At 38.5% G+C, this 24,212-nt stretch overlaps 1 protein-coding gene and 1 pseudogene across 2 annotated transcripts in view; both read right to left on the bottom strand.

The window, feature by feature from the left end:
• Positions 1–18,279, bottom strand: part of AFTPH (aftiphilin) — an 86,770-nt gene extending 68,491 nt beyond the window's left edge. The window contains exon 1 of one of the 2 annotated variants that reach the window (XM_074207236.1): positions 18,095–18,279. The gene's annotated coding sequence lies outside the window, so the exon portion shown is untranslated. The remainder of the gene's footprint in view (positions 1–18,094) is intronic. The other variant, XM_074207243.1, reaches the window with a different exon arrangement.
• On the bottom strand, positions 2,229–17,719 carry LOC141502498 (small ribosomal subunit protein eS10-like; annotated as a pseudogene).
• Positions 18,280–24,212: the final 5,933 nt, after the last annotated feature.

Raw genomic sequence — 24,212 nt, 5'->3', positions numbered from 1 at the left:
CACACACACACACACACACACACACACACGAGATGGCACAGAAGTTTATATTTTAGTTCTATCCTCAACTAAGACCTAAGTGTTTTTTTGGACTTCATGTAAAACTCAACAGATATGGTGTAAAACTCCTTCTCCCCAATTTCTTGCCACATCAAATCTAAATTTCTCTATTTAGTTTTCATGGCCTTCCAAACTCTAGCCCACATCTACTTTTTTTTTAGAGAAATTTTTCACTGTAATCAAATATGAAACCATAGTTTCACTCATGATATTACACCATCACCTGATTTTCCTACTTTCTTTATCTAGTCAGATTCTATTCATCCTCCAAATCTAGTCTGAGATCTAGTTCAAGAGAATTCAAGAGAATTCAATTCCTTTTAAGAAACTGCCCTCATGAATCTGAACCCAGATCTGTTCACAACTCCTAAAGAGTAAGTTCATAACATTTTGCACCTAACATGCCTTTTTGTTTTATAAAGAGCTTTCACACATATAATTCATCACCACAATCATGTAAAGAAAGGAAAATATTATTACTATTTCAATTTTACCCCAACTAGCCATTCTTCTGCATGGATCTAGTCACATTATTTTTCTGTTCCAAAGTCTTCAAAGGCCCCACATTGTTTATTGAGTCAAACTTAAACTCCTTACGCCACCATTCAAAAGTCTCTACTATATTCCAATCCCCTAAAACCTTAATTTATTTGACAAATATTTTTTAAATGTATACTATTTAAGATCTGAAAAAATAGAGAAAAACAAAAAGAACCCTGGTCCACAAAAAAAGCTTACTTTCTACTAAGGGAAAAACAACAAAGTTAATAAAGTATATGTTAAAGGAGTAAGGTCATTAACAATAACAGCAGGTAGGAGAGCAGTGCTTTTTGAAAACCTTGTGTAAGAGATCCCTGCTCTTAGTCCACTGGTTGGGGGGAAGGGGAGAAGGAAATAAGAACAAACATTAAAGTGCTGAATTTAACTGGACAAGGTCCTTGCCCAAAAGGCATTTAGAATTTAACAAAAACATTCTTCACTTGAGATCCAGGAAAATATTTAGTCAGCTATATTCCAATATACAATTATCCCTTCCACATCATGACTTTCTCCAACATGGTTTTAATATATTGCAAGCTGGCATAAGAAATTAAGTGGGAATTTTGGGGGAGTTTTGTGAATGCTGCAGATGACATACAAAGACCAGCAGACAACACAGAAAAGTTTAGAAACTCAGAAATGTGTAAAATATAACATACTTTATCTTTTAATAATTCAGATTTCTTCTTTTTGAAGGGCCAAAATTTTTTTCAGATTTTCTAGATCACACTGGTGCCATGCCCCTAACTCCCAGGATATGTTAAACTCCTCCCCAGGACACTGACTCCTGGGAAAAAATCTAGAAAGGATCCCTAAGGAGACAGTTGATGAATATCAAGAAAGGTTAAGTGCTGATTATAGTCAGCATAATTTCATCAAGAACAAGTCTAGCTAGACTAACTTCATTTTTTTTTTGTTTTGATGGGATTAATAAACTAGTAGGTGAGGGGAAAAGCTGTGGATGGAGGACAGTTAGAATTTAGAAAAGCTTTTGATAAAAGATCTCATGCTATTCTCATGGAGAAATTAAGAACTGGATGGATGGCTAGATTCCAAGAGAAGTGGTTCATGGTTCAATGTAAACATGGAAGAATATCTCCAGAGGAGCTCAAGGGAACCTGTGTTTGGTCTGTTGGATATTTAACATTTTTATCAATAACTAGAATAAAGGCACAGATACTTGTCAAGTTTGCATCTGACACAAAGCTAGAGGAGACAGCTAACACAGAAGAGGACAGAATCAAGATCCAAAAGGCTCATGATAGTAGTACATTGGGTTGCATTAAGATAAATTCAGTAAGATAAATATAAAGTCTTGCTTGTGTCAAGCTTCACTCACAATTACAAGATGGGAGTGGAGAACAAGATTGGGGATATTAGTTGTTTTGAAAGACAGCTAAAAAGTTTTAGCTCTACAAGTTCAATTAAGTCACCAGTATAATGTAGAAGCCAAAAAAAGCTATTTCAATATTGGGCTGCTATAACAGAAGATATAGCTACCAAGAAAAAAAAAATGGTAGTCCCATTATACCTTGACCAGTAGATCTCATCTGGAATTTCTTTTCAGTTCTAGGCATGCTAGTAAACAGGAGTATAATGAAGATAGTAAAGGACTCAGAGTTCATGTCATAGGAGGATTTAGAAATCCTCCTATGACATGAACTCAGAGTCCTTTACCATAGTCTTAGGAAGAAAAGACTCAGAAGGATCATGATAGCTGAATCCTGATGAGAAAATGGACAACAATCATAGTGAGTCAGATTTGCTCTGTTTGGTCCCAGGGGTCAGAACCAGATTCAATGAGTGGAGTACTAATCAGTCTTGATGTCAGGGAAAAATTTTACAACATGAGTTTAAAAGTAAAATGTGCTTGACAAAAGGTGATAAATTCTTCTTCCTTGGTCTTTAAGAATAGGCTGGGTAATCATTTGCTGGGTATGCTAGCAGGTTTTTTTCCTTTGGTTCAACCACTGAAGTTCCTTCCTCACCAGAGTACTGGCCCCATTTCTATACCCTTCCTGTATCAAAACATCATGAATAAGGATGATCCTCAGGTGATCTATCCTTTCAACTGCTAATTGACTTGCTTACTAACTAACCAGGTATTGAAGTTGTCTTGTATTTATTTCTGTATATACTTTAAAAGGTACATGTCATCTCCTCTGAAAGAATGCAAATGCCTTGAGAAGAATTCATAAATGGAACCAATAAGGCAGGAGAGAAGGAAGCAGTTCCAGGGAATACCTCCAAACAGATCCTGAAAACACACCAGTCTGAATTCTGATAAGAAAATAAGACAAAAATCACAATGTGTTACTTTTCCAGCCCAGATCAGGGCAGGGTGACAGAGAGAGCTGTAGGCACTGGGGATGGTGTCTCATTAGGAACACTCTTTGAAGAGCAATTCAGCACAGAAAGAGGCTGCTTGTTTAGAACAAGAAGCTCAAGACCCTTATTGGGGCATATGCAGACCCATGATAGGGCACCTCAATGAAGACAGGCAAATCAAAGTTTTGTCACCACTACCCAATGTCAGATCAAGATCCATAGCAGACAGATAAGGGGATCTATACTCAGGGATGGCATTTCCAAGGAGGGAGGTCCTGGGTAGATCTGAGTAGCATCAGTAGCCAAGTCCACAAAGCAATACTCATGGCAAGAAAAGTCCAGACCTCTGGAGGTGAAGTAGCTAAGCTTCCCAATTGGCTTTAATAGACACTGAGTCCAGTAGTATCCTACTACTGCTCAAACTCAAATCCAGATCCGAAAATTGCACAGCTTATACAAAATGGCAGCCACGAGACTTTACCCTATACCTTATATCAAACCAATTTGGGAACCCTAAAACTTGCAGGTACCTAGCCTAAGTGGTCCTTAGGAGTCAGGAACAACACGACACTCAATCCCCCAAGAAAACAGCAAAATGATCAGCCCAAAGTCAAAAAGTTGGAAGAATGAGTAAATAGAGAAAGAACTTCATCATAAAAACTGTTACAGTGACATGGATGTTCAAGACACAGATACTGGAGAAGAATAATCCCAAAAACTACAAGCAAAGCCTCAAAGAAAAATATAACATGTGCATAAATTCAACAAGAATTCCTGGGAAAAAAGAAGAAATGCTTTTTTTAAAAAAAAGTTAAAATACTTTTGTTACTAAAAAGAGAATGCTAGAGGGAGAAATCAAAGAGAAATGAGTTACAGAAGAATGAATTAGAAGGGGAATTTAACAGTTTGGTACAAAACCTTGCCTAAGCAAAAAACTCCATGAAAAATCGAATGAACCAAATAGAAGTCAGTGACTCCATTCAACCAAAAAAATAATAAAACAAGGTCAAAAGCAAAAGCAATTCATCTGGAAAACAGATTGAGGAAAATATTTAAGAATCAGTGAACCATAATGACAAAATCAAAACTATTTCAGAAATCTTAAAAGAAAATTACCCAGATCTAAGAACCAGAGGGGGCAGAGTAGAAATAAAAAGGATCTGCTGGTAACAGCAGGAGTTTCTTGAAAGAAACTCCAAAGTGAAAATTTCCAGGAACATCATAACCAAATCCAAAGCTTTCAGATCAAAGGAAAAAAATACTACTAGCAGCAAGAAAAAAAAGAGTTCAAGGCAGCTAGGTGGCACAGTGACTAGAGAAGAGACCCTGGAGTTAGGAAGACCCAAGTCCAAATTTGACCTTAGATAATTAATATTTAGCTGTGACACCTTGGCAAGTTACTTAACCCCACTGTCTTGCAACCAGCATCCCCCCAACCAATAATTCAAAGGGCTACAATCAGGATCACACACAATTTAGCAGCCACAACTATAAAGCAGAAAGCTTAGAAGACAATATTCCAAGAAGGTAAAGTATATAGGCTAACATCCAAGAATAACAAAACAGCAAACCAAATATAATCTTAAATGATAAAAAAGATGAACTTTAATGGAATAGAGGATTACTAAGCATTTCTAATAGACCAGAGTTGTGTAAAACCTTTGAATTTCTGGGGCGGTTAGGTGGCGTAGTGGATAAAGCACCGGCCTTGGAGTCAGGAGTACCTGGGTTCAAATCCGGTCTCAGACACTTAATAATTGCCTAGCTGTGTGGCCTTGGGCAAGCCGCTTAACCATTTGCCTTGCAAAAAAAAAAAAAAAACCACCTTAAAAAACCACCTTTGAATTTCAAACCCAGATGTTTAAATAGAAACATAAAAAGAAAAATATCAATAGAGTAGTCTAATTAGACAGATGGCCTAAGAATGATTCTGTTATGTCTTGATAGTCTTAAAGAAGAATGCAGAAAGGAAGAGGAGTAGATTGGAGGTGCGGGAGAGAGCAAGAAAAGATTAGGGCAATTATGTCACAAAAGCAGGATATATACACAGATTTCTACATAAAGAGAAACAAATGGTGGGAGAAGTGGCTGACACATGAACTTCACTCTCATCTGAACTAGTTAAAGAAGGAAAAATACAAACATACACTAACACACTCACATTCCAATTTAGGTACAAACATACAACTCAATTAACAGAGAAATTATATTAGAAGGAATTAATGAGAGGGTAGTTTAAAGTAAGGACTGATTCAGTCCTGAGAAAAATTAACTTATTTATTAAGGACTTGTTCAGTTATAATTTGACTTTTGGAGGTTCTATTTGGGATTTTCTTAGCAAAGATATTGGAGAGGTAGGATAATTCCTTCTCCAGCTGAATTTACAGATGAAGAAACTAAGGCAAATAGGATTAAGTGATTTGCTGGATGTCAGATCAGATTTGAACTGAGGAAAATGAGCCTTGCTGACTTCAGGTCTGGAGCTACCCAGTGCCTAAATAAACTTTTAAGGATGTACAATAATACAGTTCTTTTTGATGTGGCAAAGAATGAGAATCTGAGGGTATACCCCCATAACCTTGGAAAACGGCTCAAAACAAAAGATATGTAAATGTGTTGGAATATTTTTGTGCCATAATAAATAATGAAGATGGTTTCAGAGAAATTTGGGAAGACTTGTATGAATTGATAGTGAAGAGAACCAGAAGAATAATTTGTATACTGATAGCAATTAAGACAAGAAGCTTTGAAAACCTTAGGAATTCTGTTCAGTGTAATCACCAATCATCATTCCAGAGGGCTAATGATGAAACCTGGTACCCACTTCCAAAGAGGTGAAAGACCACCCACACGTGTGTGTGTGTGTGTGTGTGTGTGTGTGTGTGTGTGTATTTGGTCAGGGCTTTAGACTGATTTTGTGGAATCTATTTTGCTTAATTATATGTGCTTGGGTTTTTCCTTTATTATTAATAGTAAGGGGAAAAAAGGAGACTTAGGAAAGGAGGTAGATTCAGCTAATTAACTTTTAATTAAAGTTTTTTTTAAAGTAGGAATGTTTTTTATATTTATATCTTTAGCACCTCGAACAGTGTCTAGTACAAATTAGAAACCTAATTCATTCCTATTGTTTGATTCTAGCCAAATTGTATTGCTTTCTGTTTCTTTATCCAGGTTAAAAATGGAATTTACTTGTTCCTTACCTTAGAATCATCTGCTTCCTTAAAAGCTCAAGTCATATGTATCCTGATCTTCCAGTTTCTAATCCAGTTTCCGTTGAAAACTATTCTGTATATATATTTTGTATTTGATTTTCTAGGTACAAGCTGTTTCCTCTAATAGAATATATGTTCCTTGAAGTTTTTGTATTTGTCTTCCCAGACTAGTAAAAATGTGCCTGGCACATAGCAGATGCTTAATACTTTCTAAATGAATAGAAACATACAATTTCACCTTTTTTTCCTCTTATCTTAAAATTTCTCTCCTGTATCTCTCTCTCATGAACTTTAGGGTTGTTGTTTTTGGGCAAGGCAATGGGGCTAAGTGGCTTGCCCATGGCCACACAGGTAATTATTAAGTATCTGAGGCTGGATTTGAACTCAGGTACTCCTGACTCCAGGGCTGGTGCTCTATCCACTTTACCACCTAGGTGCACCTCCCCCAAGAACTTTAAAGTTATTTCACGTGATTAACATGATCTAACACTATATTTTCTGAAATGGTGAAGAAAATATTCAAAATACCTCAACACTACAATTATGGGCTATGGAACACATCAGAAACTATAATTTTTTGAAGCTATAAGTTAAATTACTCATCTTCCATTTGCTTTCATTCTTAGTTTTCCTGATGTTACAAAAATGTTTAAATTATTAAAAAATAAAGACATGAAGAATCTCTCAACTTGGAAAAATATTCTCATGCTAATGAAAAAAGTTCACAACTATTAAAACAAAAACTATTTCTTAAAACTTTCTCTCTTCTATCTTGATCATATCTCTGAAAAAAAATGATTAGGAATTCATGAAAAAAATAACTAGAAAAATAAATTTCAGCAAGCAAAGTTCAAGTTTCAGTATTTATGTATATGGCAATTAATAGAATCAAACAGTAGTAATTAGCTAAGGTACTATCTGAAGCAGCCTGATACAGTAGGAAAACATGTTGATTCTGGAAGTAAAGAACTTCTTAATAATAATAATAATAATAATAATAATATCATTCTTCCACCAATACATCCAGTCTAGTTTATCTATAAAGTCCTACAGAGTTCTGAAAACATATAGGTGTTAAGTGCCATACCTATTCCAGAGAATAATGTCAGAGAAGGAATATGAACTGTTATTTTTTAAAATAAAATTTTATCCCCCCCCCATTACATGGTAAAACAGTCCTGAATTGTCTCAGTATCTCTTGCAAGATTTGTAGGGTAATCCTGAGATAATTATGGCTACTTGGTTAGGACAATCTGAGCTTGTCTCATCTTTAACAATGAAGGTGGTCTTTCTTTGAAGTAGCCAATAATGATCTTTCATCTCTGTGTTATTGGCCAATTAGAAGGTTTCTGTGCTGTTCTTTGTTGTATGCTTATAAAAATATATTGAAATAGCCTTAATCAGTAGTCTCTTGATAGGAGGAAGGCTCATGAGACCAATCTTTTATTATCAGGTAACACTGTCCCTTATAATAAAAGATATGTAGCTCAGAAAAAAAAATCCTTAACATTTTTCTTCTGTTTGAGTTCCAAATTCTATACCTCCTTCCCTTCCCACCTTCCTGAGACAGCAAGCAATATGATATAGTTTATACATGTGCAATCATGAAAAATATTTCCATATTAGCAATTTTGTACCTGAACAAAAAAAGACAATATAATTTCTTTTTCTGGCTTGTTTCAATATGAGCCCTTTGGGATAGTCTTGAATCATTGTATTGCTGAGAATGGTTAAGTCAATCACAGCTCTTTATGGTATAATATTGCTATTGCAATGTAAAACTTTCTTCTGGTTTGGTTCAGTCCCCTTTTATCTACATGTCTCTTCAAGGTTTTCTGAAATCATCTTATTTGTCATTTTTTATCATCGCAAAATAGTATTCCATCGCAATCATATACTATAGCTTGTTCAGTCATTTCCCAGTTTACGGGCATTCTCTCAATGTCCAATTCTTGGACACTACAAAAAAGAGCTGCTATAAATATTTTTTGTACAAGTGGGTCCTTTTCCTTTTTTTGAATCTCTTTGAGATATAGACTTAACATTGTTGGATCAAAGGGTATTCAACTCAGGTCCCCCCCCCCCAATTTTATTCAATACGAAACATATCTCTACAGTTTTTATTGAGGAGGCTGACCAAGTCCACGACCAAATCCATCTCTAAATTGGAATTCTGTTGACCCAGCCCCAGCTTCAGCCTTCTTGTCAGTACCAGGGGGAGCAGCACATAGTTTGTATGTGTCTCAGTCAACTTCACCCCGGGTAAGCTGGGCAAGTCACTCACCCTCCAGATCTTTAGACCTTGGCCTTCCTGTCTCAGATCTGCTTCTTTGAAGAGTAGCAGGCACAATGTCAGGGGGTAGGTGAAGGTAATTCCAGAGGTACTGAATGCCCTCATTGGTGAGATACCAGTATAAACGTCTCCATGTGAACTGTTCCTTAACATAGCCACGAGACTTTAGAGACTGCACGGCCTTCATGACATGGAGATTTGGCACATTCTTGTCTGCTAGCTCAGGATGCTTTGGCATGTGTACATCCTTCTTGGCTACCGTTATTCCCTCCTTAAAGAAGTGTTCATAAATGCTAATTCGGTTCTTCTTAATCATCAACATCTCAGCAGCAGAGATGGGTGCTTTAACTCAGGTATTCTTAACTCAAGCAAAAGCCTTCTATCAGCTGGGATCATCCAAGGGCCTGGAGTCTGAATTCTGATTCTGCTTGCTTACTCAGTTTCCTTTTCTCAAAAAGTAAAGACATTGTCCTGGATGATCCCAAAAATTTCTTTCAGCTATACATGGACACTTTAAAAGTCAGACAACCATATATTCTTTCCTTTTTCTGTTTTATTTTTTTATTTAAAGCAATGGGGTTAAGTGACTTGCACAAGGTCACACAGCTAGGTAATTATTAAGTGTCTGAGGCTGGATTTGAACTCAGGTACTCCTGACTCCAGGGCTGGTGCTCTAGCTACTGTGCCACCTAGCTGCCCCCCCCCCATATATTCTTTCCAATTTTCTTAATAGCAAAAAGTTCCACACATACCATCACTGTGTTAACAGATTGATGAAAAAATAACCCTACTTAAATTGAAATAACATTAACCATCAAATGTGACTTCCTGCAGCTGCTACTGTTAACAGAGGATCTTATAGGAATACTTTCAAAAATTAGCTTTATAATCATCTAGAAATCAACATTGTACAAGATAAAAACTAAATTACTTGTGCTGCACTCACACACAATAGAATTAAAGCTCAATCATATAGTTTAGGAATAGATTAGTAATTTAAGAAACAAAATGAAAAACTGCTGCCTTGACTTAAGACAGAAATTACTTGATTTCTTTAAAATCTTTGGCTATCAGTATATAAATTAATCAAAAAGGTATGTCACTACTTTAAAAATAACATCAACTACAGATTTAGAGCTAGAAAGGACCTAAGAGACCATTTATTCTAACTTCCTCATTCTACTGATGAGAAAGAGAGCTTAACTGACTCATCCAAGGTTTCTAAAAGGCAGAGGTAGGATTTTAACTACACATATTCCTTCAGCTGCCAAATCTTACTGTTTTTCTTTCACTCTTTCATTCTATTCATATAACCATAATTTTCCTATTATATATTGCCTAGCTTACTGCAACAGTCTCTCAGTGAGTATGTTTGTTTCAAGTCTCTCAACATTTCAGTTCATCTTCCACAATGCTGCCAAGGTGATTTTCCTTAAGTGTAGATCTGATCTATTCAATCAACTCCTTGGCTTCTCATTACCTCTAGGATGTCAAGATTTGATTTAAGAGTCCTGGAATTTATTGGGGCAGCTAGGTGGCGCAGGAAATAGAGGATTGGCCCTGGAGTCAGGAGGACCTTAGTTCAAATCCGGCTTCAGACACTTAATAATTACCTGTGTGGACACAGGCAAGTCACTTAACCCCATTGTCTTGCAAAAAAAAAAACCTAAAAAAGAAAAAAAGTTCTTCACAATCTTACCCCAACTTATTAGTACCACTTCCCCACAATCTGTGGTTCAACTAAGCTATTCTTCTCTCACTTCTTCACATTCCTTCCTTCTTTTCTTTGCACCTAGGTTGTCCTCATGCCACCCTCCACTTCGTGAATCCTTTCTTTCTTCAAAGCTCAACCTCAAGCATTAATTTTTGACATGAAGCATTTCCTCTCTAATTCCTACAGCTCTCTCTCCCAAATTACCTTGTATTTAGTATCTTTGTTTATACTTTATATGCTTATGTATATATTTACTGTCTTCCCTGATTAGAGTGTTAAGTTCTTTCTAGTAAATTGTCCCATTCTTACATACTGGTATCTCTGGCACAGTGCCTAGCAAACAGGCATTTTGTTGTTTTGTCCTTCATTTTAGAAGGACATCATAGGATGGTTATGAATTGGATTTAGTTGCACAAAGTCATCAGATTCACTGTCTTCCAATCACTGATCAAAAGTCAAGACAACTGATCAGGGCCCAGGATGCACTGTTATATTTGCTCTCTGATCACCTGCTTCAGCCACCTTCAAGACCATCAGAACAAACTGTCCCTATCTGCTGTGTAACGTCTTTACATGCTTGGAGTGGACACCTCCCTAATTCACTTACAGAGTTGAGGCCTGTTAACCTCAGCTTGGTTTAGCCCATCTACCAATAAGGTTTTAGAGGATGTGGCCACTGCCCATGCTACAGCTTCTTGGAGCCAGGTAGACACTAGAAGTATGAGCAAGTCTCACACCAAAAGGCACTGATCCTCCTTGTTGAACACCACATATAAACCCAGGCACTTAATTAACTGATAACTGATTCTAATTTCTTCCACAGGCTCATAATAAAGGCTGTTTAAAAAAATCTGATGAAAACAAAGGTTAAAGAATTTTTTTAACTAGTTCAAATGCCTTCCCCCCCAAACCAAGTACTGATATTACAAATTGACCAATAGAAATTATTTAGTTTAACTAACAAGCTCTTTAAAAATATTGACAAAATATTACAGTAAGCTCATAAAAGTCAGTCACCACATATTGTTTTCTATGCCAGGATTAAGACGTGCATATAAGAAAAGGTGAAAATGCAGACTTGCTCTTACTTCTCAAAGAGTCACATTATAATGAGATAAAACATCCAAATAACTAGGGACATGGTTGGTTAGTCCTTGTCCTATGTTATCGAAGAAGACCAAAATGATATCACTATGTTTGAAAAAAAATTACAGTGTGTCTGACTGTGGCTGGAGCAGACCAATCTGAGCTACCACAAGTTGGGCACTAATAGTCTATGTGTGAACACTTGGGGTGGGCATTCCAAACTTATGTATGTTACACGTTTCCTTTCTCACGTACATAAAAAAAAAAGTACAAACAGTAGAAAATGGGAGATCATTTGGAAGGAATGTATTTGGGGTGGAAGAGGAGGGAACCAGGGACAGTCAGTAGTAACAAGGCAGATTCAGGAGCCTGTGTGAGGAACAGCAAATAGGCAGACCAATGTAGTTGGGTCAGAGAGTGAAGCAAAATTTAAGACGACTGGAAAAGACAGAAAGGGCAAGGTCATGAAGAATTTGCAAGTCAAACAAATTATTTCCTATTTTTTACAAATTAGGAAAATCACAATGGCACTTGAGATGAGAAGATCAATTGTTGTAGGGAGAGGCTGGATAGAGGGGAGACCAATTAGATGGCTACTGTAACAGTCCAGATGAAAAATTGTAACTGTGTGAAATGGAGAGAAGAACAAGAAAAAGAAAGCAGCAGAAGAAAAGTACTATTTGACAAAAGACTGCATATGTGGCCAAAGTGCAAGTGAGGAGATGAAAATGACAGTCAGGTTGGGAACCCCAAATGGACGTACCCTCAACAGTATAAGTAAATTTTGGAAGACAGAAGGGGGTGAAGACATGACCCAGGGATTTCTGAAGAAAATAATGATTTCTATTTTGGACACTTTGAGTTTGAGTTGTCTACAGAATAGCCAGTTTGATATGTTTAAAGGCAATTTAGAGCTATGGGGATGGAACATTGGAAAGAGATTGGGATGGTTATAGAGATCTAGGAATCATTTGCAGAGAATGATAATAGAACCTGTGGGAGCTGATGAGATCATGAAACAAGACATTATAGGAGGTAAAGAGAAGAGGGTTCAGGGCAGAACCCCTTGAGATAAACCAGGGTTAGTGGGCATGACCTAAAGGTCTAGCAAAAGGAGGGGATCAGACAGAAAAGGAGAGGGTCAGACAGAAAGGAGGAGAAAAATCTGAGGAAAGCAGTGTCACACAAGGGAGAAAGGAAAGCAAGAAACCTGGAGGAGAGGATGATCACCAGTGTCAAAAGAGGTCAAGGAAGATCAGGTGTGAAAAAAATCATTAGATTTAGCAATTAAAAGATCACTGTTAATCTGGAGAAGGCAGTTTCACTTGAAGTCAGAAATCAGGTTGCAGACAGTTTAAATAAGAAAAGAAGCCGAAGTGCTTAGTGTAGAAGGTTTTCTTGGGGAATTTAGCCAAGGAGAGGAAAGATATAGGATAAGACTGGTGGGAATAGTAGGACAAAGTGATGGGGTAACACAGAGGATTGCAGTTGCAGGAAGAAGTCAGTAAATATGGAGAAACTGAATACAAGAGACAGTGGGGATAACTGTGGGGACCATTTGCTTGAGAAGTAGGGAGGGGATGAAATCACTGGTGCATATAGAAGGATTAGTCTTGGCAAGGAGAAGGGTCACATCTACTTGGCAGAGTGGGGAGGAAAATGGCAGAAGATGTCTCAGTGATAGAAGAGGAAGAAGGGAGGAGTTCTCATTGAATGGACTCCATCATAACTTCGGGAGGTTAAAAGGAGAGAATGGAGAAAGAAGAATGAGGAGAAATGACTGGGAGTAAAAAAATAATTCAAATTCTCTCTGGATATAGAGGACCACGATTTGCTACCTGAGGTTCTAATTAGCATTTTTAAAATAAAAGTTAATAATTCCATTATTCCAATTTTTTAAAAAAAAAAGTCAGCTTAACTCAGCTTTAGTGATTAAAGTAATTTTTTTTCCCCAGTTTTATAACTAAATATGACCAACAGAAGTCTGCCTCCAGTTACAACCTTGGGGGGGGGAGTCAATGCTTTTTGATTCTGAGCATATTATTGCAACAAGAGTAACTTATCTGCACGCAGTGAGACCAACAACTGTTTGCAGGTCATGAACAACTAAGGAGAAAAAAGATAAAAAAAAGCCACAATAAAAAGAAAATTTTATCTATTAAACATAAGCCCTGCTAAGTGAAAACATTTAATAGAGGAAGAAACTGAAACATCATTTTGTTTTATAATACAAAACCTCTTCAAGGTTTAATTAAGTCTTATCAACCAACAAGCACTTATTAAAAACCCACTATATCAAATAAAGAGATACAGAGACGAAAAAACAATTAGGCAAGAGAATAAGCATTTATCTAGCACCTACTATTCACCAGGCACTGTGCAAGAGAGAGATGCTATTATTATTTCTATTTTCTTGAGGCAAAGAGAGGGTAAATGGTTTGTCTACAGTCAAACAGATAACAAGTAGAGTTGATTTGAATTTGGATCTTCCTGATTGCATTCTTTCCACTGTAGTTCCTAGTTCAGAAAAGAGTTTCATTATTATAAGCTATTCTTGGAAAAAGGGTAACTACTAAATGCCCTTAAAATATCCAAGATTAAGGAATGACCTCCAATATTATAAACAATATTCATAGCAGGATATATAATACTAGAAATGTCACCTATGTAACAATGCTCCTCTTCCTTAAATAAACAACCTCCCTCTTCCCCCATTTCCCACAAAGTATCAAGGTTTTCATCTGGCATTTCATTCTTCCAGACACACAACAGCATCAGAGGTGCTTTCTGGTTCTCCAAGAAATAAAAGGCCTTAATTTTCAGAAATAAAAGTCATCTAATATTATTACTGATATAGCGATCTTAACTAAATTTCATCATGCTATACTAGTTGTAAAGTCTTTATTACGTATTCAGTTCTAGGGAAGGAACATGTTTCCAAAGAATTAAATATGCATTGTGTAAGATGATCTATACATACATAAAATAGTAAGCATTTAACCCACCTGGCCTAACATCTCTTAGTTTCACTTTTATAAGTGGTTTTTCTAAATAGAAGGAATGTCTTTAAGAACACTTTAAAATAATAGTAAAACATTTTTTATTAACATTTAGGGTTACATTGGATTATCTGTTCCTAGTAAAAATAAGATGCCTATTTTCTTATTAGGCATTATAGGTAGTTGTAGAGCATATCAACCTTCAGCTGTATTTGATAAAGACAAGATGAGAAAAAGCAATGTGAGATTGGCCAAAAGTGAAATTCTCTATTCAAATGATCGTGGAAGATATATATTCACTAGTTAATTTCGTAAAATACTTTAGCAATAGGCAGAAGAAGAACTACATAGAGCTTAAAAGTTTAGGAAAAGAAAGCTATATTAAAAGAACTGAAAGGAAGATAAGGTCAAAAATTCAGGTTGTGTGCTAATTTAGCTTACGTTCAAGATGCAGTAATATGCCAAAAGATTGATTATGTACACAGTATATACAATATATATTTGTTTAAATTTTCTACATAAAATTTTAGAATCTGTTTTCTAAAAGAGTTAAAAGTATTACATTCTTTGGCTATAGCATATCTACACCTCAAAAACTGTATTTTTTCAAATTTTTATGTTTGCATACTCAAACAATAAAGTCCTTTTCTAAACAATAAAAAGAAGCAAATCACCCCCCTAATCCAGAAACATACCTTTCTGAAATACACACATTTCTGGGCCTCTAGTGGTTAATTTTAGATAATCAGAGAAATCATATTGATTGCTCTTAAGTTTCAATCTAGAGCTACCATTTTTAAAATAAGGAAAACTTTACAGTCTTTGTTTGGAAGTGTGTGTAATATATATATAAGTTCTACTGAAAATTATGTAATAGATATTTTATTGGAAAATGCTTGTAACAGAATCAGTATTTAAATTACTATAATCTCCAGGGGGATAGCCCCTTTCTTTTTCATTACCACTTCCCAAGCTCTCAGACACTCCTCCTGTTAGTAATTACTGCCTTTTAAAGGACAAGGGTGGAGACCCGGCTGGAGCTGTGATTTCATTGGTACAAGGAAACTAGGAGGTGAAAATTCTAACAAGAAAAGTAAACATCATCCTAGCAATTAAGAGTCATCCGGGGTACAGCGAGGGCTAATTGATCTATACGGGGGGGGGGGGGGGTGTCACAAGAAAGCTTGTGGCAGAGACAGTTTACCCGGGTCTTTTTAGTTTTGAGGATGGTTCTCACCATACTATTCTATCAATCCAATGAAATAAAAGCAATACTAATTTCAAAGTTATAAATCCACTGTTTAGAACTGGGACGAGAGCAGTGAAAGTTGGTTTACCCTGGGGTTGGAGAAAATAAAGAAAACGTGGGGAGAAGGGAAGCACCAGAAATGCAGTTTGAGAAGGGACTTGCAAAAAAGAGCTGAGGGAAAAGGTGTTGGAGAGGGCTCTGATACTAACAGTAGGAACTGGGAGGCAGGGAAGGCAAGAAAGAAGAAAAGGGCAGAGGAAGGATTTGGTTGGGAAGGGGAGAGGTAAGGCAGGGAAAAACTACTGTGACAGCAGGGTAATGTGGGAAAAGCATTGGTTTGGAGCCAGAAAATCTGAATTTATACCATTTTACATGTGACACTTGATGGTTTGTAAAACTCTTCACATATATCATCTCATTTTATCCTAACAATGCTTGTAGGTAGGTGCTATTGTGATCCCAATTTTATAGATGAGGAAACTAAAGCAAATAGAAGTTAAATGAGTTGTCCAGGGTCACAAAGCTAGTGAATGTGAGATTTCTGATTTGCCTGAATCAGATGCTTCCTCATTTAATTCCCAATCTGCACTTATTAGCTGTGTGGTCTTTGGCAGGTAATTTATCTTCTGTGAGCCTCAGGTTCCTCATCTGTAAAGTGTCAAACTGGGTTAAATAGACTTTCAAGTTTCTGTTATTTCTCTTTTTAAACAAATTTTAGTTATTTTAAGGCAATGGGGTTAAGTGGCTTGCCTAAGGTCACAAAGCAAATGTGTCTGAGGTCACATTTGAACTCTGGTTCTCCTGATTCCAGGACCAGTGCTCTAGCCACTGCATCACCTAGCCCCCCCCCCCCCTTACTGTATGGTCTTAAAAGTTACAAATGCATTCATTTATATATACTAAATATTTATTTTTCCAACTACATGCTAAAATAGTTTTCAACAATCATTTTTTGTGTGGTTTCAAGTTTCACATTTTTCTCCTTCCATGTCTTCTCTTCCCCTCCCCTGACAGAAAGCAATCTAATATAGATGAAGCGTGTAAAATTTTGTTAAAATATATTCATACTAATCATATTGTGAATGAAGAATCTAATCAAAACAGAAACATTAATGTATTTTAGTGTGAAATATCAGGTATCTATCTCAAGCTTTCAAACCAAACAATTCTTTAAAGCATTTAAAAAATCTTGAAAACTTTTTCAAATTTATACAGTGATAATTCTAATTACATTAAGGCTTGTCAAGTTTCTGAGAAGTTTTTTTGGTGGGGATGGGAGGGAAGAGATTAACCAAAACCCAAATATTTCATAATTAGTAACAATATAAATCCAAATTATGAAATGAGTATGGCATTTTGGGTTACCTACAGAATACTAATTCTTTAAATAATACGATAAGTACTAAGTTTCAAAAGTCTCCAATTTAAAATAATTTTATAATGATCAGGCACCATATCTACATATTAATTTAAAAGTGCTACCTGTAGTCTATTTCAGTGGATAAAAACGCTAGACAAAGTTCAGGAAATTATTGTTTTGCTTACTCTCGTCAACGTTAGTGAGATCTGCCAAGAACATTAGCAAAAGTTAAATTTTAAAAGTCTACTAAATAGGCAAAAACAAAGGATTTGGAAGTCAGGGGATCAGAGTTCAAATCCCAGCTGTCAACTGCCTAATTTGACCTTAGATATGTCAACTCTTGGTTTATTTCCTCCTCCGTAAAAACCGAACTGCCTCTAAAGTTTCCTCCAACTTGAAATCTATAAATCTTTGCGGGGGAGGGGGCACTTTAAGTTGGGAAAAGTGTGCAAAATTTCGTTTACATTCTCCGAGTCGAGTCAGCATGGCAGCGTGGTTCGGCTAATTTATATTCGAGCCTAAAAGGGCAATTCCAAAGCTATCAGCAAGTCTTGTTCTCAAAGGTAAACATTATCCTTCAGGATAAAAGTTGGGAAAGTCGGCTGGCAAAGCAGGAAAGGCTTCAGACCTCAGCTGAAGTTCAAAAGCTTAATTCGACTCGACTTCCCCCAGGAGTGGAAGAAATGGAAAAAAAGAAAAAAAAGCAAAAACGAAACAAACAACAAAAAAAAGAACGCCCGAAAGCATCTGGGGCGCTGCTTCCGCTTGCAGATCTCCGGGTGGAAAAGGGTGACTCGTCCGCCTTTTCTTTCTCGGCCCCACTGGGACAAGCCCGTCTCCGGACCGGACCGGGCATGTCCAGCGGCCCCTCGGGCGGGCAGGCGAGGCCGCCGCGCCTCCCGGCCCCGGAGGTCCGCTCGGACCGCGCGGGAGGCGGCGTCGCGGGGGGCAGGCGCCGTGTTTACACCTGTCACGAGGCAGGGCGGGGGGGGGGGGGCAGCGGCAAACTTCCCAACTGTGCCCGGCGGCCGCCGCTGGCCCTCCCTCCGAGCGGAGGAGGGGGAAGCCGGGCAGGTGGAGGGGCACGAGCGCCGGGCCGGGGCCCGCGGAGGGGAGCGGCCCAGGACGGGCAGGCCCGCACCCCCCGGAGCCCCCCGCGCCGCCGCCCGTCACCCCCGCCCTCCGCCCCGGCGGCGCTGCGGCAGCCCCGTCCTCGGGGGGCAGGAGACCCCGGCGCGGCCGCCGCTCCTTACCTGGCTCCTCCGGGGCGGCCGCGATGGGCATGGCTCGGGGCCGGGGGAGGAACTGGCTCCTCCGGGGCGGAGCGGAGCGGGCGACCAGGGAGGGCAGGCTTCCCGCCGCCCCGTCAGCGGAGCGGCGCCATCTGCGTGCACCCGGACTGTCAGCGGCTCCGAGGGACCCCCATCCCGCTAGCCTCCGCCCGCCGCCCCCGCCGCCGCCGCCGCCGCCGCCTCCGCGGAGATTCCCCCCGCCCACTCCACACATTCTCCCATCATGCAGCGGGGGAACCGCCGCCGCCGCGTCATTTCCGGGCGCAAGGTGGCCGGGTCGGGGCCGGGCCGGGTGAGACGGGGAGGGCCCCCCCGGAGGAGCGCGCGTGTCACAGACGCTCTTGTCTGGCGCGGAGCTCCGCCCGCCATTTTGGATGCGGGCAAGATTGCCCTTTCCCTGGCGCGAGGATGGGCGCGGAGGTAAGTGAAGGAAAGCAACTCCCTTCTTCCATCCCCTTCGGTTCGGACGGTTGGTAAGAAGCAACGGCTGAAGCGCCGCTTCCGGCCTGGGGCTCCTGTCCTCGGCCGCCCGGGCCCCGGATGGGACCAGAGAAGACCCGAGAGTCCTCCCCGAGGACTCGCCCTTTCCTCCGCAGTGCTTCCAAAGCCGCTGGACCGCTCCGAGAAGCCCCGGGTTTAAAAATAAAAAGGGAAGTGGATCTGAGGCTGCCGGCTTCCAGGGCAGGGGCCGGAGGGGCTGGGGCTGGGGCTGGCCCTGCCTTGGGGAGGGAGGAGGCGTGGGGCTACTGCCGCCGCGTGTGGGGGAGGGCGCGAGGAGAACACTCTAGGCTGGGACTTCAATGCGAAATTATTTGCATTATTGATGGTAATTAGTGGGGAGGGAAAAGGTGAGATGAGGTTGGATCCCCTAATGGGAGGCGGGGCAACCAGGAAGTAATGCTGCGCCCCGAGAAGCCGGGTCCTGGAGCGAATTACCTGGATATCGACGCGGATTACTGTAATCGCTCAGGATGAGCCTTCTCTTAGATCGCGGTACCGGGTGCTGATTATCGTGCTTGACTCACGTGCTTCAGCCGGCAAAGGGGATTTAAATAATTGAAGAGATTTTTGGAAACCATGAGAAAACCATCCCGGGGCAGCCGCCGAGTTCCTTAGTGGAAGGGGGAAAGCAGCTTCTCCTACATGATCCCCTCCTCTGCAATGTATCCACGCGGACGTTGAGAGCTCCAGTAGAACATTTGTCTTTTGCCACCCAGTCCGTGTAAGACCTATAGAGTTTGCATCTTTGTCTGTTGGTGGACGGACGGTTTTTTTTTTCCTGCTCCCTGAGTAGTGAGGAAAGTCATTCAAGTGTCTCTAATTTATTCCTATTGTATTTTGCCCCCTGCTGGTTCAGCAGTGTACGTTCTTGCATCTAACCCACCCGGCATTTTATTACAAACTATGAGGAAATGTAAAAAATAACAGATTTGGGGAGAAAAAAAGAATATTATCCAAAAATGTATGTGTTAAATAGTAAGATTCTGAGTAGAACCTCAGTAAAAGAAGTGTGGATTAGTTTGATCCAACTACCCTCTGCTAGCCATCCAAAAAAAAGGAATAGCCACATCATGAATCCAGGGTTCCACTCTGAGAAAACTTTTATCCTTGAACTCACTTAGTGTTTTATTTATGACTAAAGCATGAAGATTTTTTTTAACTAGATGACTCTTATATTCTGACCATTAGAATTGCATAGCCCTTACAGAAAGCTCAAAGAGAGGGTAGCACCAGGCCTGGAGTCAGGAAGACTCATTTTCCCGAGTTCAAAACTGGTCTCAAACATTTAATAGCTGTGTGACCCTGGACATATCACTTCACCGGGTTTGCATCCATTTCCTCATCGGTGAAAGAAGAATCAAATCCAAACAGAGAAAAAAAAATTAGAAAAAAAGTTGGAGAAGGAAATGGTAAACCATGACAGTATCTTTGCCAAAAAAACCCTAAATGGGGTTACTTAGAATCACTCCTGAATGATGATATTGCACTTATTGTGAAATGTTAATCCAAAGTAGGAGTTTTTCACCTTTTTTTTGCAGCACTTTTTTACTTTTATTGTCTGTTGAAGATTATTACATCTCTTCCCAGAATGTTTTAAAATGCATAGGCTTACTTTGGAAACCAATTTTTGTTGAAACAGGGGTATCAATATTTAAAGAAAAATAGATTAAAAACTCTAAAATAAAGTTTCAATTATCTGGATTTTTTGTTAAATGATAAAAATGATTTTCGTGATTTAGATAATGGTTGAACAAATTGTATTATAAACATAGAATATTATTGTGCCACACAAAATGGCAAATATGAAGCACAAAAATATTGTGTGACATGTGATGACAAAGCAGAATCAGGTTAATATGCATATGTACTAATTGTAAACATAATAATAAAAATAAAATCTGAAAAATTAGGGTGGAAAAATCAATATAAGCAAACATGTTAATACATTTTAATAAAGTTAATTTATACTGTTAACGTTAATATAGTTTAATGATACTGTAAAATTCACAAATTAGAATAGAGGAGGGGAACATGATGCAACTTGGGTAGAAAATGATCTGACAAAGAACGAGTTAGTGGGCTGATTTCATCTTTCAGATTGTTAAGTTCCTAGATATGATGAAGTCTAGGAAAGCAGGCTCATGGAGAAAGTTATGTACTTAATGATCCCTGTCTCCACCCATCTCTATAGACATACCTGAGCATTTTCTCTTTTTTCTTTCCTCAATTTCTTTATTTGTTGATTTTTTTTGACTTTACATACAGTGCCTAGTAGATGCATAATAAGTATTTATTGATTGATCAAACAACAATCTCCTGCCCTTCAGAAGCCTTCATTGGATCCTCATATTTTCACAAACTCTGATCCTGTATTTCTTCTCTGACATTTATCCTTATCTGTCTTATTTCACTTATCACATGCCTGGAAAACCTTATAGTTTAGTTTTTGAGTGGGCCACCATCAAACAGCTCTCTTTAAGGTAACTATGTTTTTTTTTAACTGCTAAATCCAGTGGCCTTTTTTCAGTCAGTTATCGTTCTACCCATCTGAAGTTTTTGTCATCACACATACCTTCCTCTTAGTCTTTCATCCCTTGGTTTTCATAACACTTTTGGTTGTCTTCCTACCTATTTTTTTTAATATTTATTTTTTTCCAACTCCATACAGTATTAGTTTTCAACAATCATTTTTTGCAGGGTTTGAGGTTGTACATTTTTTCTCTCCCTCCCCCTCTTCCACTTAACAGAAAACAATTTAATATAAACTATATGTGTATAAACATACTAAACATAGATCCATGTTAATCATGTTGTGAAAGTAGAATCAAATCCAGAGAAAAAATAATAGGGAAAAAAGACAGTACAAAAGGCAACTTTTAAAAATTTAAGATGGCAAGCTTTGATCTGCATTTAAACTCTGAAATTCCTTCTCTGAATATGAATGGGAATTTCCATCACAAGTCTTTTAGAATTATCTTTGATTATCATAGTGTGGAAATGTACAAGTCCATAATAGTTAATCATCCCAGTGTTCTGTTTGAATAATATTCTGATTCTGCTCACTCTATTCTGAATTACTTCAAGCAAGTCTTTCCAGGCTCTTCTGAAGTTTGTGTCATATTGTATCTCAAAAAACAATAGTATAACATCACATTGATATACCACAATTTGTTCAGCCTTTCCTTGACTTCCTATCTATTTGAAAATATCTCCTTTGCTGGAAACTTGATTCTAGCCACTTAAATGAGGGTACCCTTTAAGACTCCCATCAGGGGGCCCACTAGGTGGTGTAGTGGATAAAGCACCGGTGCTGGAGTCAGGAGTACCTAGGTTCAAATCTGGTCTCAGACACTTAATAATTACCTAGCTGTGTGGCCTTGGGCAAGCCACTTAACCCCATTTGCCTTGCAAAAATCCTAAAAAAACAAAACAAAACATCAGGGACCCTCATTCTATGCTCTTTCAATGATCACCATCAATTTCCATGTGTTCTATAATATATTGCTGATGCTTTTCACAAAAATATAGCACTAATTTCTCCCCTTAACTTTCTCCATTATTACCCATTGACTGTTGGACAGATAAATTTCAAATTCAAACATCTCAAAATTCATTACAATAATGGAACACATTATATTCCCCTCCAAATGTTCCTCTCCCCTCAACATTTTTCCTCTTGAATACATTTACATCTTCCATTTGCCCAGGCTCATAACTTTCATTTTAGTTCTTCATCCATTCCATTGCCAAATCTCTGCCACATCTTTTCCAATCTACTCCCTTTCCTCCACCACCTTTTCCCAGGTCCTTATCACCTCTTCCAGGACTGTTGCAGCAGTTTCTAGTCTTGCTTTCAGACTTATTTTTTTACACACCAGCCAAATTGAAATTCTTCAAACATGAATCAGTAGCTTCATAGTTCTTGACTTGGAAAGACCTTAGTTGTCATCCAGTCTTATTATTTAGTTTATAGATGAAAAAACTGACATCTAAAGAGATTAAATGACTTGCCTGGAGTCATACAAGTAAATATGTAGCATAGCTGGGATTTGAACTCTGGTTCAGGTGCTCTGAATGTACTGTTACTACCTCCATATTACTGTCATCCTTTTACCCAAAAATCTTCATTGACTCCATCTGCCTCCAGAATAATTCTTTAGCCCGGCATTTGATGCCTTCCACAGTCTTTTAAGTTTTATCTCCCTAGCTTTTTCAGTGTTACTTTATGTTATACCCTTTTGCAAAATTGCTGTTCCAGTCACACCAACCCATATGCTCCTTCCTGGCCTAGATATTACTTCTGTGTCCATTACCTCCCTTGCCAAAAAAAGGCATTCTCTCCTTACGTCTTCCTCTTAGAGGCTCCTTATTTCTTTCTCATCTTTTTCACCTAACTTAATGACTGATTGGATGTTGCCTCAGTTAAACTGTGATCCTGGAAAGACCTAGCCAAAAGGTCAAGTTCATCCACTGCATCCAGGGCCATCTCCAGTCTAGTCCTGCTTCCTATCTAACCACTGGACCCAGATGGCTCTGAAGAAGAAAAAGAAACTGGTTACATAGCATAGCACCTCCTCAACTCAAAACCAATTCAGATGTTTGTAATGGCATCACCTCCCTGATAAAATGATTTTCTTTATTTCTTTCAAAGCAAAACTTGAGTGGTCTTTATTTTTTTATTCCTCTTAAGTTATTGGTGCTTGCTCTCTATGATAATAACTTTGTGTGGTCTTTGTATTTGCCTATATCTCCCAATGGAAGTAATTTTTTTGAAAGCAGAGAGTGTGCCTCACTGTAAGTAGGTACTTAATAAATGCTTGGTTGAACTGAATTGAAAAGAAATGCTTTGCAGATTTCAAAATAAGTGAATATAAATACTTATAGTAACTTCTCTTTTAAGCTAGAGACAGTAAATAACCTTAAGGTCCATGTGGTTATATAGCTTTTAGGACATTTTCAATCCCAGTCACTCAAAATCCCCTCCCCCCCCATCCCTTTCACATCGAAGTTAAGTTAGAGGTTGGGTTCTCTGCCAAGTTTTACATTTATATCTATGATCCAGTTAACCCCTTACCTCTCTTGAGTGAGGTAGAATTCAGGAATTGGTGCAAAATGACAAATTATGGGGTCTATGGATGGATAGACATTGGGGGAAAAACTGACCTTAGGACTTTCCTCAGTCCCTAAATTGTTAAGGTCATTGATATCATAAACCCAGGTTGTCTTATCCAAGACACTTGTAGAGTCAGTGGCCCAATTATACTTTTCTTAAGACTATATTGGATCCTTGAGTTAAATTGCTCATCCAGTGCCATCTTAGTATGCTACTATATAACACTACAGTTCTTTTAATATTCTCTTCTGCTAAGTCACATTTATTTTTGTCTTGTTGTTTTCCAAATTGTGTATAATAGTTTTTATTGCATATCACTAAATACATATTTTGCTATTTCCTAAAAATTTTAATAGCCTTATTATGTTAGACCCCCATTTATATTCAATTCATTTTAAGATGAGAATAGGGGCGGCTAGGTGGTGCAATGGATAGAGCACCGGCCCTGGAGTCAGGAGTACCTGG

This window comes from Macrotis lagotis, chromosome 1 (genome assembly GCF_037893015.1).
Source record: "Macrotis lagotis isolate mMagLag1 chromosome 1, bilby.v1.9.chrom.fasta, whole genome shotgun sequence".
In the NCBI taxonomy this organism is placed as follows: domain Eukaryota; kingdom Metazoa; phylum Chordata; class Mammalia; order Peramelemorphia; family Peramelidae; genus Macrotis; species Macrotis lagotis.
The sequence above is the reverse complement of the archived record's forward strand: the minus strand, read 5'-3'. Positions and strand labels throughout refer to the sequence as shown.